Raw genomic sequence first — 15,633 nt, 5'->3', positions numbered from 1 at the left:
TTAATTGACTACCTCACTGATGGAAAGTTACCTGAAAATCCCCGTAGAAGGGTGGATATAAAGCGTCGAACTCCTCGCTTCATCTACTATAAAGAGACATTGTATCGTCGTTCCTTTGATGGAATATTTCTCCGATGTCTAGGGGAAGAGGAAGCTTTACAAGCTATGCAAGAAGCTCATTCTGGGGTTTGCGGCGCACATCAATCCGGTCCCAAGTTACATTTCCACATTAAGCGAATGGGATATTATTGGCCTACAATGGTGAAGGATTGCATAGACTATGCTCGAAGGTGCCAAGCTTGTCAATATCATGCAAACTTTATCCATCAACCACCAGAACCTCTGCACCCAACAGTTGCATCTTGGCCATTTGATGCTTGGGGACTTGATGTGGTTGGCCCAATTACGCCTAAGTCATCTGCAGGGCATGCCTACATACTAGCTGCCACCGATTACTTTTCAAAGTGGGCGGAAGCCGTGGCATTGAAGGAGGTGAAGAAAGAAAATGTTGCAGACTTTCTCCGTGTCCACATCGTCTATCGATTTGGCATCCCGCGATATATCTTAACAGATAACGGGAAGCCCTTTGACAACAAGCTGATGGACAAGATCTGCAAGCTTTTTGACTTTAAGCAGCGAAACTCATCAGCTTACTATGCAGCTGCAAATGGGCTTGCTGAAGCTTTTAACAAGACCCTATGCAATTTGTTGAAGAAAGTGGTCTCAAAATCGAAAAGAGACTGGCATGACAGAATGGAAGAAGCTTTGTGGGCGTATAGAACCACATACCGCACACCTACTCAAAGCACTCCATACTCTTTGGTGTATGGTGTAGAAGCGGTCTTGCCTCTAGAGCGCCAAATACCTTCCTTGAGGTTGGCCATACAGGAGGGTCTTACCGATGAAGAAAATGCTAAACTACGCTTGGCCGAGCTAGAAGCCTTGGATGAGAAACGGCTGCAAGCGCAACAAAGCTTGGAGTGCTATCAAGCTCGCATGTCTAAAGCTTTTAACAAAAGGGTTAGGACCCGTTCCTTTCAAATTGGGGACAAAGTCCTAGCTGTTCGCAGGCCCATCATTGTCACGAGAAAAACTGGCCACAAGTTCACTTCAAGGTGGGATGGTCCCTACGTGATTTTGGAAGTTTACACAGGCGAGGCTTATAAGCTAATTAGTGAAGATGGTTTGAAGATCGGTCCAATTAATGGAAGGTTCCTAAAGCTTTACCACCCTTAAACTTGGGTGTCAACACAAGTCATGAAGATGTGATGAATGATTGATCCACCAAAAATGCAGCACGTGGTTAAACTGCTAATGCATCTCGCTTTGTCTATGGGTGGGCCCAAATCATAGACGCTCCTGGCCCGCATGAGTCTAAACTGTGAACGGCTCTACTCTATAAAAACAAAATCAGTTGAACTACGTTTGACTTGATCTCCTTCATAGGAGTACGTAGGCAGCTTAGAAATCAAACTATCTAAGTTCAGTCATAACAGAAACAAATCCGATTCATGTTGCAAGAGTGGTGTATCAAGACAATCTTTCAACAGGTCAAAGCAAAGTCGGGCGAATTATTGCTAAAAGACCAGCACGCAGATGAGAAACATTCGATTATTAGTTCGGCAACAGAAAAAACAAAAAAGTCTTGCAACCAAAAGGAGAAGCTACCGAAAAGAACATCGATCTACAAAAAGCCTAAAGCTAGGCATGCCGTCGTTCCATGCCTCCAAGCTCATCTCCGCCTTGTTCGAAAAAGAACATCGATCTACAAAAAGCCTAAAGCTAGGCATGCCATCGTTACATGCCTCCAAGCTCATCTCCGCCTTGTTCAAGCTATCGTCATCTTTTGGCGTCAACACGGTCGACTCTTGGATAACACCACCATTATTGAAAAACAGTTCTTGATATATGAAGTTGCATTAACAATCAAGGGGCAAGTTCAACAGTTTGCCTTATGAAGCGTGGGAAGACAAAATTCTAATACTAAGGCTCAAGAAAATTTGCCACGGAGATGTCCAAGAAAATCCTCGCTACGTGCAGTGCGTATTATACGCATCCACATGCTACATATATTATGCGTACATTATATATTATGCACGTACACACACATGCAAAGTGATGAAATTAAAGTGGAAGCATTAAATGGTGCGGCGGCATGCAAAGTGATAATAAATGTGTTATGTGTATGCATGGGCACTATGTATATGTAATATATACAAGCAAGTATAACCAATGGATTACATATATATTATATACATATGTACACTGTATGGACCAGTGGAGTAATATATATATATATATATATATATATATATATATATATATATATATATGAATTATAAACCAGTGGCCCACATGAGTATTTTATATATGTATATTATGCACATCACAGCTGGCAACACATGCAAAACAAACATATATATGTGTTATGTTGGATAGTTGGCCACGCATGTACATCCACACGCAAAGCAGATGGAAAAGAGGCGTGGGAATGTGTGAAAGCAAAAGGGCGCACTGGCTCAAGGCTCGAAACTCTCTTTATTCTCAATGTGTGTGCATATGTACGCTTCAAGAAGAAACACTGAAAATATCCAAGCATTGCAAAGAAAGAACTCAAGCGAAAAAAGATGACAGTTTTCCACCTGGGTTTCCTTCGTCTCCTCCCCAAGCGGTTCTGTAGTGGGTTCCCTATTTCTTTTTCATCGACGAACACGACGACAACATGCCGAAGCACTTGCCCGGCGAGTAGAGAAGATGTCCAACGCGATACTAGATCGCCGGCGTGATTCCGTTTCCTTCTCCGATGAGAATTGAGCAACACTCTACGGTAACCATACGGCGACGACGGGCAATGTGCCGGAGCACATGCCCGGTGAGTACCCGGCTGCTTTCCTCTCCGATCATAGAAGACGTGCCGGAGCAATACGCGCTTAGTAACATCCCGACAATGCGATAGCAACATGCCGGAGCACATGCCCAGTGAGTACCCAGCAGCTTTCATCTTCGATGGCGAGGGGAAAACAGCTCAGAAAATTAATTTCGGGGAGGCTCCAATCCAACGTTCGTGAGAATGGCTAGAGTCCAAGCAATGGCATGGAAGCCAGAGGGAAAATCGATTCCCAAAGAGTCCCATCCTATGCTATCAATTCTTTCTTTGTTTGGTTCCTCAAATTCCCATGGTATATGGCTGCAAAATCAAGGACAAATATACATATGCATATATATAAATGGCGAGCAAGAATTAAAAATTACCTGTGTTATCTCTCGGTAGCTGATTGGGAATGCAAAACAATGAGCAGGGGTGTTATTTATAGTGTTGCAGTGTTCGCGTTTGTGTGGAAGTATTAACTTGAAGTATTTGAGTTCAATCTGAAATTCTTAATGACCATGCTTCATGCTTAGAATCAGGAGCTGATGGCCTTAATTTCGGATGCAGTTTTCTTCTGTTTGGCTGGCTTGTTTAGAATCATGAATCATGCTAAATCTTTCCAAACAATTTCATGGGATGTTGACCTCATTTTGAGGATATATGTACATGGACCGTAATTCAAGTGCAGTGGGAAAAGGATTATTAATGTTTGCCTACATTAAAGGAACAAATTCGACGAAGTGATAAGCATGTTTTGATCAAGTTTCAAATTCTAAAAAAAAGATTTTGTTAAAGATTGAAAAGTTTGGTAAAAACGGAATGGACGGTTGATTGTAGACATACTCTGGCTTTTGGATATGACTTTTGTTGGGTCTTTGCGGTCAAAATGATATTTATTGGGTTACTATTTGCAAATATGGACTTTTGGACTACTATGATTAATTTCGAGACTACCCTCCCTTTGCATTTGAGGCACGTTAGGCAAGTCTCGAAGGGGCAATTTGTAAGCATTGAAAATTTGAATAATATTGTTGGACCGTGATGGATATTTAATTCTTAAATTAATTACTTTAATTAAGTTAATTGGACTAATATTTATTTAATTGGGTTAATTAAATGGCCCATTAAATAATTAATTGGTTTAATTACTTAATTAAATGTAATTGAATGTTGGATTGTTTGGCCTAAGTTGGTAGAATATTTAATTAAATCGGACTAGGCTGCTTGGATTAATTGGGTTGCATATAGCGGGTTTGACTTGGTCTTGGCCCACTAAAATTATATGTGGATTATATAATTTTGAGGAATTTGGATATTTGATATTATTTGAAAATTTAATGAAATCATGAACCTGGACACAATGGTGTCCCGATACATTCCTTAATTTAATTAAAGAAATTAAATTAAATAAGGAATTAAGAGTTGGTTGGAGATTTTCTCTCACCCTCACCACTATAAATAGTGGTTTCATTTTCAAGAATTGGAGCTCTGAAAATCTGCATATCGAAGCTCTGCCGAAATCTCGCCGGGATATCGTCTGGAACACGCCCGCAGTTATATATATACTGCATATATTGCGCTGAGGAATACGCCACTTGAACACCGGAAGCCCTTCTTTGAAGATCAAGCTGCATATTAGCCCTTCATTGAAGAACAAGCTACATAACTCCGGAGGCCCTTCAGCAAGGAACTACTTCCAGTTCGGCATACTCCCGAACTCGGCATACTTCCAGTTCGGCATACTCCCGAACTCGGCATACTTCCAGTTCGGCATACTCCCGAACTTGGCATACTTCCAGTTCAATATACTTTGAACTAGGCACACTTCCAATTCGGCATATTCCGGATTCGGCATACTTCCAACAAAGAACTACTTCAAGTTCAGCATACTCTGAACTCGGCACACTTCCAATTTGGCATATTCCAAATTTGGCACACATCTAATAGGCATACTTCTAGTAGAGAATCAGAGGACTTCTCATATACAGAGATTGTACCCCTTCCCTCGTCAAGAACATCTTCGGTGTCATAAGCAAGATCTCGAACTATCTTCACCCAAGCTTCAACTTGAGGATCAATTTCTTCCCTCTCGTCAGCAACTCTCAAAACTGCCCGTAGACAACTCAAAGCATTCTTGATGTCTTCTGCATCTTCTCTAATCCCTCCCAAGAGTGACCACTCTTCACGGATCACCTCTGATAGTTGGTCTAACAGAAACTCTACAGCAGCTTCCGCCATTAGTAATCGTCACCGGCAAAGAATTGGTAGCGCTTTATGGGAGATCAAATAAGATTTTAGCCAGAGTGCAAAATGGAATGATATTCTTTTTTTTTTTTTTTTATTGCAGAGTATTATGTATAGCCAGTAGTGATGACTTGATAAAGATGATTAAGAAAAATTATTGGCATCCTCAATAATTGAAGGTTAAAGACTTAAAGTGGCCTCCACGACTCAACTCATCAACTATTACCCACCTATTTACACCTACATACCATGACAAAATATATACTACTACTGCTACTTGGGTAATCCCTGTTAAGTTTGTTGTATTGTTTGACTTGATAATTACATTTTTTTTTTAGTCAATCAGCTAATTTAATTTATTTCATTGTGATTATGTGTTAATTAGGATTACAAGACGGAATGCACACCCTCGAATAGTTGTTACGATTTTTCTTGGTCACTAAAAAAAATCAATATACTACTCACCGACAACAACAAGTATCGCATTTTTCTTAATAAGTATTACATTTTTCTCATAACTGTTCAACCCCTAAATATTATATCTTGATTTAAAAGTATTACATCATACATTTTTTCTCAAAAGTATCACATTTTTCCCAAGTGTTATATTTTTCTTATAAGTAATAATCAATTATTTATGTATTATTAGTATTACAATTTTCCTTCTCTTATAAGTATTACATTTTTCTTATAAGTAATAATCAATCATTTCTCTCTCTCCATCTCTTTCTTTTAGTGGTGTCAAATGTGTTGGTTGACCTACAATTTGTATGGTCATTATTTACACTAGAATAGGCTAGCCCAATTAAAATATGGGTCTGATCAGGTTAGTCTAAACAATAAAAATCATTGCTCGATCTAGCCCAAATAATAAAATCATGGAATCACTCAAAAACTTGTTTCTCTCTCTTGCTCTCTCTTAAAATCTTTTCTTGCGAATTTCTGCCAACACTTAAGTCAAATAACGAAGTGCTCGCTTGTTGTTCTAGTTCGTCAGGTTTTTTGTTTGAGTGTTCAAACAATAAGTCGTGATCAATTTTATCTTGAGAAACTAACACTACAACGCTCTTAGGTATGCATAAACAAATTAGGTACGCATCAGCAAAAATGCTCCATTAGATATGAATAAATACAGCATACAGTGTTTGAGAATACACCATTGGTGTGTTTCACTGTGGTGTGTTTATTACACTATTGGTGCATGTTGTCAACACTGTTGGTGTATTCTGGAACTCAGTCGCTGTAAATGGCCACTGTAATTACCATAACACCCCCACGCGCGAAAATCCTCAGAATTAGCCACTGCCGTTAGATTAAACTGATTCAACGACACAGATACGACCACACCGCCACACCTAATGACATGACCACATATGAGCGCTCTTCTATATATATATATATATATAGGGTCAGGTTCCTGTGAGGTCAGGTCTTCCCGTGCGATCAGTGCGGCATACACCATTAGGTATGCATAAATGCACCACACAGTGTTCGTAAATACACCATTATGTGTGGTGTATTTTTTTTTTTTGTGGTGTATTTTTTGACATTTCATTCTGGTGTATTTTCGAACAGTGTATGGTGCATTTATACATTAATTATTGTTCTCTCTCAAAATCTGCCAACACTTATGTCAAACAACAAAGTGCTCACCAGTTGTTCTAGTTTGCCAGGTTTTTTGTTTGAGTGCTCGAACATTAAGCCGTGATCTATTTTATCTTTGGACACTGACGCTATAAAGCTCCTAGCACCTTCAGGAGGTAGCGAATCAATTTTGAAAAAAATGTCTAATACACACGACTTGGATCTTTCATTTTTTTCGTTTGGGTTTATAATATCATATTTAAAACCCCCTTTTTTTTGTTTTTATTTATTTTTATATAGATAGATTCGATCTTTTGATTTTGTACCAAGTTTTAGGTGTGATCAATTTTTAAAATTTAAATCCCGTTGTTTGTTTAAATATATTTTTATGTATCTTTTATTTTATCGACTTATTCTACACTTACCAACCGTTGTACAAAAACTTAATGACTTGTTGCCGTGGCCGGAGAAGAATTGGTAGCTACTTGGAGGTGTAGTTTATTGACTGGGAGCTCAAATAAGACTTTAGTCTGCAGCAAAATTATTGAGATTCAAAATAACAATTCTTTGGGAAGAATAATTAAAGGCTAAAGCGGACCAAAACAACGAACACAAGTTGTTGGATGCCATTTCTCCACCGTCATTTTTTATCATTATCTTCAAGTTGTTCATCAAATAGGCCACATCTAACAAAACAATCTAAACATGCCAATTAAGCATGGACCCCACTCACATGCCAATAATACAAATGTTCAATTATGCACCATCAAACCTATTACGTGGCTCACGGGTCGAATATAGATAGGCCTTTCATATGCATCATATATTTATAGATAGGTCTTTCATATGCATCATATATTTCTAAAATCACACATCATCTTTAAATAGGTAATTTTATTACCTAAAGTAATTGTTGTATATGTTTGTTATTGGGAGAAGACAGGTGGCAGAGCGTAGTAAAACGAAGTGAGTTGAGTAATGCAAAATAAAGTGAAATGATACTAATACGATCCCACATTGGTTTCACAAGAGATTGTGGAGTGATACATAAGTAGTTGGAGTCAAACCTCTACTCAAAAGTCATAAGTTAGTTTTTGTCGTAGAGTTAGAGTGTTCGCTTGAGTGTCCTATATAGATAGGTCTTTAATATGCATTATTATATATATAATATAATATATATTACTTGGTGTTGCAAGGATGAGAGTAATAAGTCTATACCAATCATATAAAATAATCTTCCATTTCTAAAATTACAGATCATCTTTCAATATTTTATTACCTAATGTAATTAGGAGTGTTCAATCGGTTAACCAAACCGTTTTAACCGAAGTTTTTAAAGCTTTAACCGTTAACCGAATTGAACTTTGTATTACCAAATTAATCGAACCGAAGTTTTTTTCGCTTAATCGGTCGGTTAACCGATTAACTGAACTTTTTTAAACTAAAATTTTAAATCCTAAAAATAATAAATCCATGAGAAAATATACAAAAACAGTATCATTTACAAATTTATAAGGATTTTACATATTAGATTTTATATATATATATATATATATATATATATATATATATATATATATATATATATATATATATATATATATATTTATTTATTTATTTATTTATTTATTTATTTATATAACTGTACGGTTAATTCGGTTAACCGATAGTTTCGAACTGAATTAACCATTAACCAAAATTTTAAAAAACCCTTAACCATTAATCGAAGCAAAAAAATTCGGTTAACAAACGGTTAACCGAACTTTGTCGGTTCGGTCGGTTAACCAAAAATTTATCGAAGTTTTCACACCTCTAAAGGTAATTGTTGTATATGTTTGTTACTATGAGACAGGTGGAAGAGAGTAGTAAAGCGAAATGAGTGGAGTTAAGCAAAATAAAGTGAAACGGTACTGATATGATCCTACATCGATTCCACAAAATATTGTGGTGTAATACTTAAATTGGGGCCAAATTCGTACTCATAAGTCATAATTAGCTAGCTTTTCTGGTGGAGTTAGAGTCCTAGCTTGAATGTCGTAACTTTTGGTTCTCCTGTTGAGAAGCCAACTGAGAAGTGTAAGAGTCGGAGTGAATGAAATCGTCTACTCATTCGATGCCAGGGCTACCTAATGCCTGAATGCATGAGCATTGACATTTTTAATTTTTTCTTCTTCATTGTTCAAAAGTAGGGAGGAAATGAGTAATGAGTTTTATGATTATTAATATAGGATTTAAATCCAATAGCAGAATAGCAAAAGTTGGCAAAAAAATATGAGAATGGGAATGATTGGTATCAATTCCGGTAGTAAAGTACAAAAGTTTCAACCAAACGACATCTTATGGGGTGTATAGCAGGATGGAATTGCAATTTCCTTCCTACCAAATTTAATGAAAATTCTATTCTATTATTTGGTTGGAGGGAATTGAAATTCTATAGCAAATTATGATTTTGCCATTCTATTAGAATTAATTCCATTTTTTTTGTCATAGATTTATAGGCGACGGGCCGACGGTCCACTTTTAGTCCTTTTTATCAGAACATCCATTTTTTGTCCCAGTATTATTGTGACATGACCAATTTTGGTTCTCTATCAAAAAAAATCATTGCAATTGCATTAAATACAAGAGCATTTCGCTCTTCAATTATGAATTTTTTCAAAAAAATAAACATAAAATATATAACGGGTCAACGCAGTTTGTATTATAAAGATCAAAATGTCTTTCTATTGGGCCCTTAGGGTTGGGGTTCAGCCTTTTGGAAGAATGACCAAAAAGAAAATTTTAATAAAAAAGGACTAAAAATAAACGATCACCTATTAATCTAGGACCAAAAATAGAATTAACTCAATTCTATTATTATGGCAAGGCGACTAGGCGAGGCCTAAGCATTTTATTATAAATACTAGTTTTTTACGCGCATTGCGCGATTGAGATAATGCCCAATATTTTTTTAAATAAGTATTTTAAAGTATATCAATGCAAGATTATATTGGAATTGTTCATGCATAGATAATTTAATGTTAAATTTGTGTATTTAAATAGGCAATTCTAAATTTACAAATGCAAGATAATATAGTTAATATTGATTATAGTTGTCAATAAAATAATTGTATAGGTATGGTTGAAACCAAATACAGGACATAAGGGAGAGAAAATAAAAATTAGGGCACAAATTATTAAATACTCTGTATATACTAATATTGAAGAGCTAACTACTGATTGCCAAACAAGGACATTGCGAGATAGTTTCCCACTTCAATTTGTTGTGTGATTTGAATACTCTTTTTGTCAATAAATCTCCCAAGTAGTTAATATGATTGACTTAATTATATTTTTTATTTTTTTATTTTTTTAAAACAATTATTATTATTATTATTATTATTATTATTATTATTATTATTATTATTATTATTATTATTATTATTATTATTATTATTATTATTATTATTATTATTATTATTATTATTATTATTATTATTATTATTATTATTATATCATCATATCCTTAGGTCATTTTACATGTTAATCTAAACAACTAATTTTTTCAAATATCTTTTTACCAACCATCGATATAATTCGCTGGTCAAATTCGCTAATATAATCCGCTAATTGCTGATTGTCAAACAATGATATTGCGAAGTTGTTCTCACTTCAATTTGTTGTGTGATTTGAATAGTCTCTTTGTCAACAAATCCTTCAATTAATTAATATGATTAGCTTTATTAATTATATTTTTTTAATTTTTTCATGATATTAATAAAATACTTGGTAAGTAAATATATAGCATTATTTTGTATTATAACTTTGATATTTAATTAAAAAAAATAGTGCACAAAAAAAGGTAATAGACAATGTGTGAATATAATCAATTGATGATTTGAATGTAAAGAATTTTTACATTGGAGAAATATAAAGACAATATAACTAATAAAATTATTTCTCTTAATTAATTTATTAATAATGAATTATTTTTTTAATAAAGACATTGTAGGGACAATGTAGCGAATATAATCAATTGATGAATTTGAATATAAAGAATTTTTATATTGGAGAAAAAATAAATACAATATAACTAATGAAATTATTTCTCTTATTTAATTTATTGATAATGAATAATTTTTTTTTGAATAAAGGCATTGTAGACACATAATTCTAAATTAAAAAATGATATGTATTATTTTTTGTTGTAGCTACTAAATTATTATTTTTAATTAATTTAATAAGAGTAAAATAGAATACTAATTATGCCAACTTTGATTGGGATGAGGTTCGAACCTAAGACCTTTAAATTCATATTAAAATCAATGAGTAAGTTAACGGTGAACTAACAGAAATTAACGGAAAAGATAATATTTAACGGAAAAGTTAACGGAAAATCACATTCATTAAGGATAAATTAGGAAATCTTAAGAAAAATTAAAATCTGATCAATCTAAGCCATTCATTTGATTAAAAAATTTGACCGCCATTTTTTCTACCCATTATAGGCCTAACTCTCTTGGGCTCTTATTAGTATATATATATATATATATATATATATATATATATATATATATATATATATATATATATATATACTAGTTTTTTACGCGCATTGCGCGATTGGGATAATGCCCAATGTTTTTTTTTTTTTTAAATAAGTACTTTAAGATATATCAAGACAAGATTATATTGAAATTGTTCATGCATAGATAATTGAATGTTAAATTTGTGTATTTAAATAGGCAATTCTAAGTTTACAAATGCAAGATAATATAGTCAATATTGATTATAATTGTCAATAAAATAATTGTATAGGTATGGTTGAAATCAAATACGGGACATAAGGGAGAGCAAATAAAAATTAGGGTATAAAATATTAAATATATACTAATATTGAAGAGCTAACTGCTGATTGTCAAACAAGGACAATTCAATTTGTTGTGTAATTTGAATACTCTTTTTGTCGATAAATCGCCCAAGTAGTTAATAGGGAAAATGACATTTTTCCCCCTAAGTTATATACTTATAGCACTTTTTCCCCCTCAATTATTTATGTAAGCACATTAGCCCCCTCAATTATTTTAAAAGTGGTGGTTTTTCCCCCTAATATATTAAATTGACATTTCTACCCTTAAAGTAAACATTTTATTTATTTTACTTCTCCAACAAATTATTGTGTATATGTAGCAATGACCACGGTTTGGTTCGAACTGAACCGGACACTATAGTAATCGAATTAAAAGTTTTCGGTTATGATTCAGATCTAAAACCCAATATTTGGATTTCTATTTATTAAATTTATGAATCAAAAAAATTGGACCCTGAACCGTGAACCGGTGGCTCCGGATCCGATTCGCGATTTTGAACCGTCTTTATTTTAAATTTTTTTTTTTAAAATAGTCTAAATTCAACAAAAAAAAATGTATTTTATTTTTTCAGTTCGGAACATGAACCGATCATTCCGGTTCGCGATTTTAATAAACTCTAAATATTGCGTTTTGATTCTAAATTCTAATTGAAATATTTTGGTTTGGTTGCTATAGTATCTCTTTGGTTTGAACCAAATTATAGTAATAATTTGTTAGAGAAGAAAAATAAATGAAATATTTATTTTAAATATTTATATTAAGGGTAAATATGTTCATTTAACATTTCAGGAGAAAAAAGAGTCACTTAAATAATTCAGGGGGAAAAAGTGCTATAAGTATATAACTTAGGGGGAAAAAGTGTCATTTTCCCTAATTAATATGATTGGCTTAATTATATTTTTTTTTATTTTTTTAAAAACAATTATTATTATTATTATTATTATTATTATTATTATTATTATTATTATTATTATTATTATTATTATTATTATTATTATTATTATTATTATTAAATATATGTATACCCTTGGTCATTTTACAAGTTAATCTAAATAGTTAATTTTTTCAAATATCTTTTTACCAAAACCGTTAATATAATTCGCTGGTCAAATCCGCTAATATAGGCCTTGTTTGGTTAATAGCGGATCCACCATTTTGGCGTTTTGACTTCCGTCAAAACGCCAAAAACCATGTTTGGTTACTCAGCGATTTTCTCCATACCGCTGAAATCCCAAACACTGCTAGGAGCAGCGTTTGGGGTTGGAGTTTTGGGGGAGGAAAATCCTTCCCCAAAACACCCTCCATTTTATTTCATAAAAAAGAGAAAAGAAAATTACACTAATCCGGGCTTCTCTTCTCTTGCCCATCCGATGTGGGATGGGCAAGAGAAACTAATTGGCCATAATCCGCTAACGCTAACCGCTAATTGCTGATTGTCAAACATGGACATTGCGAGGTAATTCTCACTTCAATTTATTGTGTGATTTGAATACTCTCTTTGTCAACAAATCCCTCAAGTAGTTAATATGATTGGCTTTATTAATTATAATTTTTTAATTTTTGCATGTTATTAATAAAATACTTGGTAAATAAATATATAGCATTATTTTATATTTTAACTTTGATATTTAATTAAAAAATAGTGCACAAAAAAGATAATAGACAATGTAGTTAATATAATCAATTGATGAATTTGAATGTAAAGAATTTTTACATTGGAAAAATATAAAGACAATATAACTAATAAAATTATTTCTCTTAATTAATTTATTGATGATGAATAATTTTTTTTTTTTTTAATAAAGACATTGTAGGGACAATGTAGCGAATATAATCAATTGATGAATTTGAATGTAAAGAATTTTGATATTTGAGAAAAATAAAGACAATATAACTAATGCAATTATTTTTCTTATTTAATTTATTGATAATGAATAATTTTTTTTGAATAAAGACATTGTAGACACATAATTCTAAATTAAAGAAATGCATATGTATTATTTTTTGTTGTAGCTATTAAATTATTATTTTGATTTAATAAGTGTAAAATAGAGTACTAATTATGTCAACTTTGATTGGGATGAGGTTCGAACCTAAAACCTTTCTTATTGAAATCAATGAGTAAGTTAACGGTGAACTAAAGTTAACGGAAAATATAATATTTAACGGAAAAGTTAACGGATAATCATATTCATTAAGGATAAATTAGGAAATCTTAAGGAAAAATTAAAATCTAATCAATCTGAGCCATTCATTTGATTAAAAAATTTGACTGCCATTTTTTTTACCCATTATAGGCCTAACTCTCTTGGGCTCTTATTAGTATATATAGTATAGTATAGTATATATATATATATATATATATATATATATATATATATATATATATATATATATATATATATATACACTAGTTTTTTACGCGCATTGCGCGATTGGGATAACGCCCAATGTTTTTTTTAATAAGTACTTTAAAGTATATCCACTACAAGAAAAATGCACATAGACAACGGTTAATAACCGTTGTCGTAGGGGTATAATTTCTGTTGTTGAAGCCGGTGTTGTTGTAAGTCTCGCGCATAGACAACGGTTTTTTAACCGTTGTCTTTTCTAGAAACAACAACGGTTTTTTAACTGTTGTCTATTAAGTGTTGTTGAAGCCGGTGTTGTTGTAAGTCACGCACATAGACAACGGTTAATAACCGTTGTCTTTTCTAGAAACAACAACGGTTTTTTAACCGTTGTCTATTAAGTGTTGTTGAAGCCGGTGTTGTTGTATGTCACGCACATAGACAACGGTTAATAACCGTTGTCTTTTCTAGAAACAACAACGGTTTTTCAACCGTTGTCTATTAAGTGTTGTTGAAACTGGTGTTGTTGTAAGTCACGCACATAGACAACGGTTAATAACTGTTGTCTTTTCTAGAAACAATAACGGTTTTTTAACCGTTGTCTATTAAGTGTTGTTGAAGCCGGTGTTGTTGTATGTCACGCACATAGACAACGGTTAATAACCGTTGTCTTTTCTAGAAACTACAACGGTTTTTAAACCGTTGTCTATTAAGTGTTGTTAAAACCGGTGTTGTTAAAAGTCACGAACATAGACAACGGTTTTAAACCGTTGTTGTTTCTTCCAAAGACAACGGATTTTGACCCGTTGTCAATTCAATGTTGTTGAAACCGATGTTGTTAAATGGGAAAATACAAAAACTATAATTAACCATTTCCAAAGTAGGGGGCGACGTGGAGAGCCTTAGTCCAAACAATAAAAAGTTAGGTAAAATAAAATACGGCAATGAAATATTAACAAGGCACTTCAAGAATAAAATTGGACAGTTTCATACTTTCATATTAAAGGGGAAAAAGCCACAGAATTAACATTTCGGAGTTTAGTGCAGCAGGCAGAAATGTAAAGGCAAAAATGAATTTGAGCACCAGTGGCACCCTATCATACCATTCTGATGTAGTCTAAAACCTTGAGCTTTTACACTATTAAAGCTATTGTATGCAGTCTTACAAATCACTCAAAACAGAGAAGAGCAGCACATGGCCTTGTATGCGTAGTTAGAAACCAAAACCCGGTTTGTTTGTGCTTACCAAAACAGTCATTGTTCATTTTGCTCTTACCTAATTTCAGAGTACTAAGGGAGGAAAGAATTGACGGCAGTAACCGACTACCTGTTGACTTCAGCTCCGGCAGCAAAAGTGAGCAGTGTTGTTCATAGTTGGAATAGGAGGTGAAGAATGATGGTAAGGTAACATTCCACTAGAGAAATGAGGTAGCCGAGGAGCAGCCGGGGAAGAAGTAAAGGTTGCGTTAGCGAATCCTAATGATGCTGCAGTAGAGAAGAGTGTTGCTGGAGGAGTCCCACCATAAGCTTGAGCCCAGTTTGGTGAGGAATTAATTTCCATGCCCTTCCCTATTGCTGTTCCCTGCATTAAGTGGCAAATTGACCAATGGTGACTAAAAGACCAAATTTTCTTTCAAGTGACTTAATATCCGTAAATCACAAGTAACAATAGCTGCCATAGATAAGATATTTGCCCATAAGAGAGAGTTCATTGGGACCAGTATGATTTTCGCAC

This window comes from Ipomoea nil, unplaced genomic scaffold (assembly GCF_001879475.1).
Source record: "Ipomoea nil cultivar Tokyo-kokei standard unplaced genomic scaffold, Asagao_1.1 scaffold2848, whole genome shotgun sequence".
Taxonomy (NCBI): domain Eukaryota; kingdom Viridiplantae; phylum Streptophyta; class Magnoliopsida; order Solanales; family Convolvulaceae; genus Ipomoea; species Ipomoea nil.
This window is presented reverse-complemented; position numbering follows the sequence as displayed.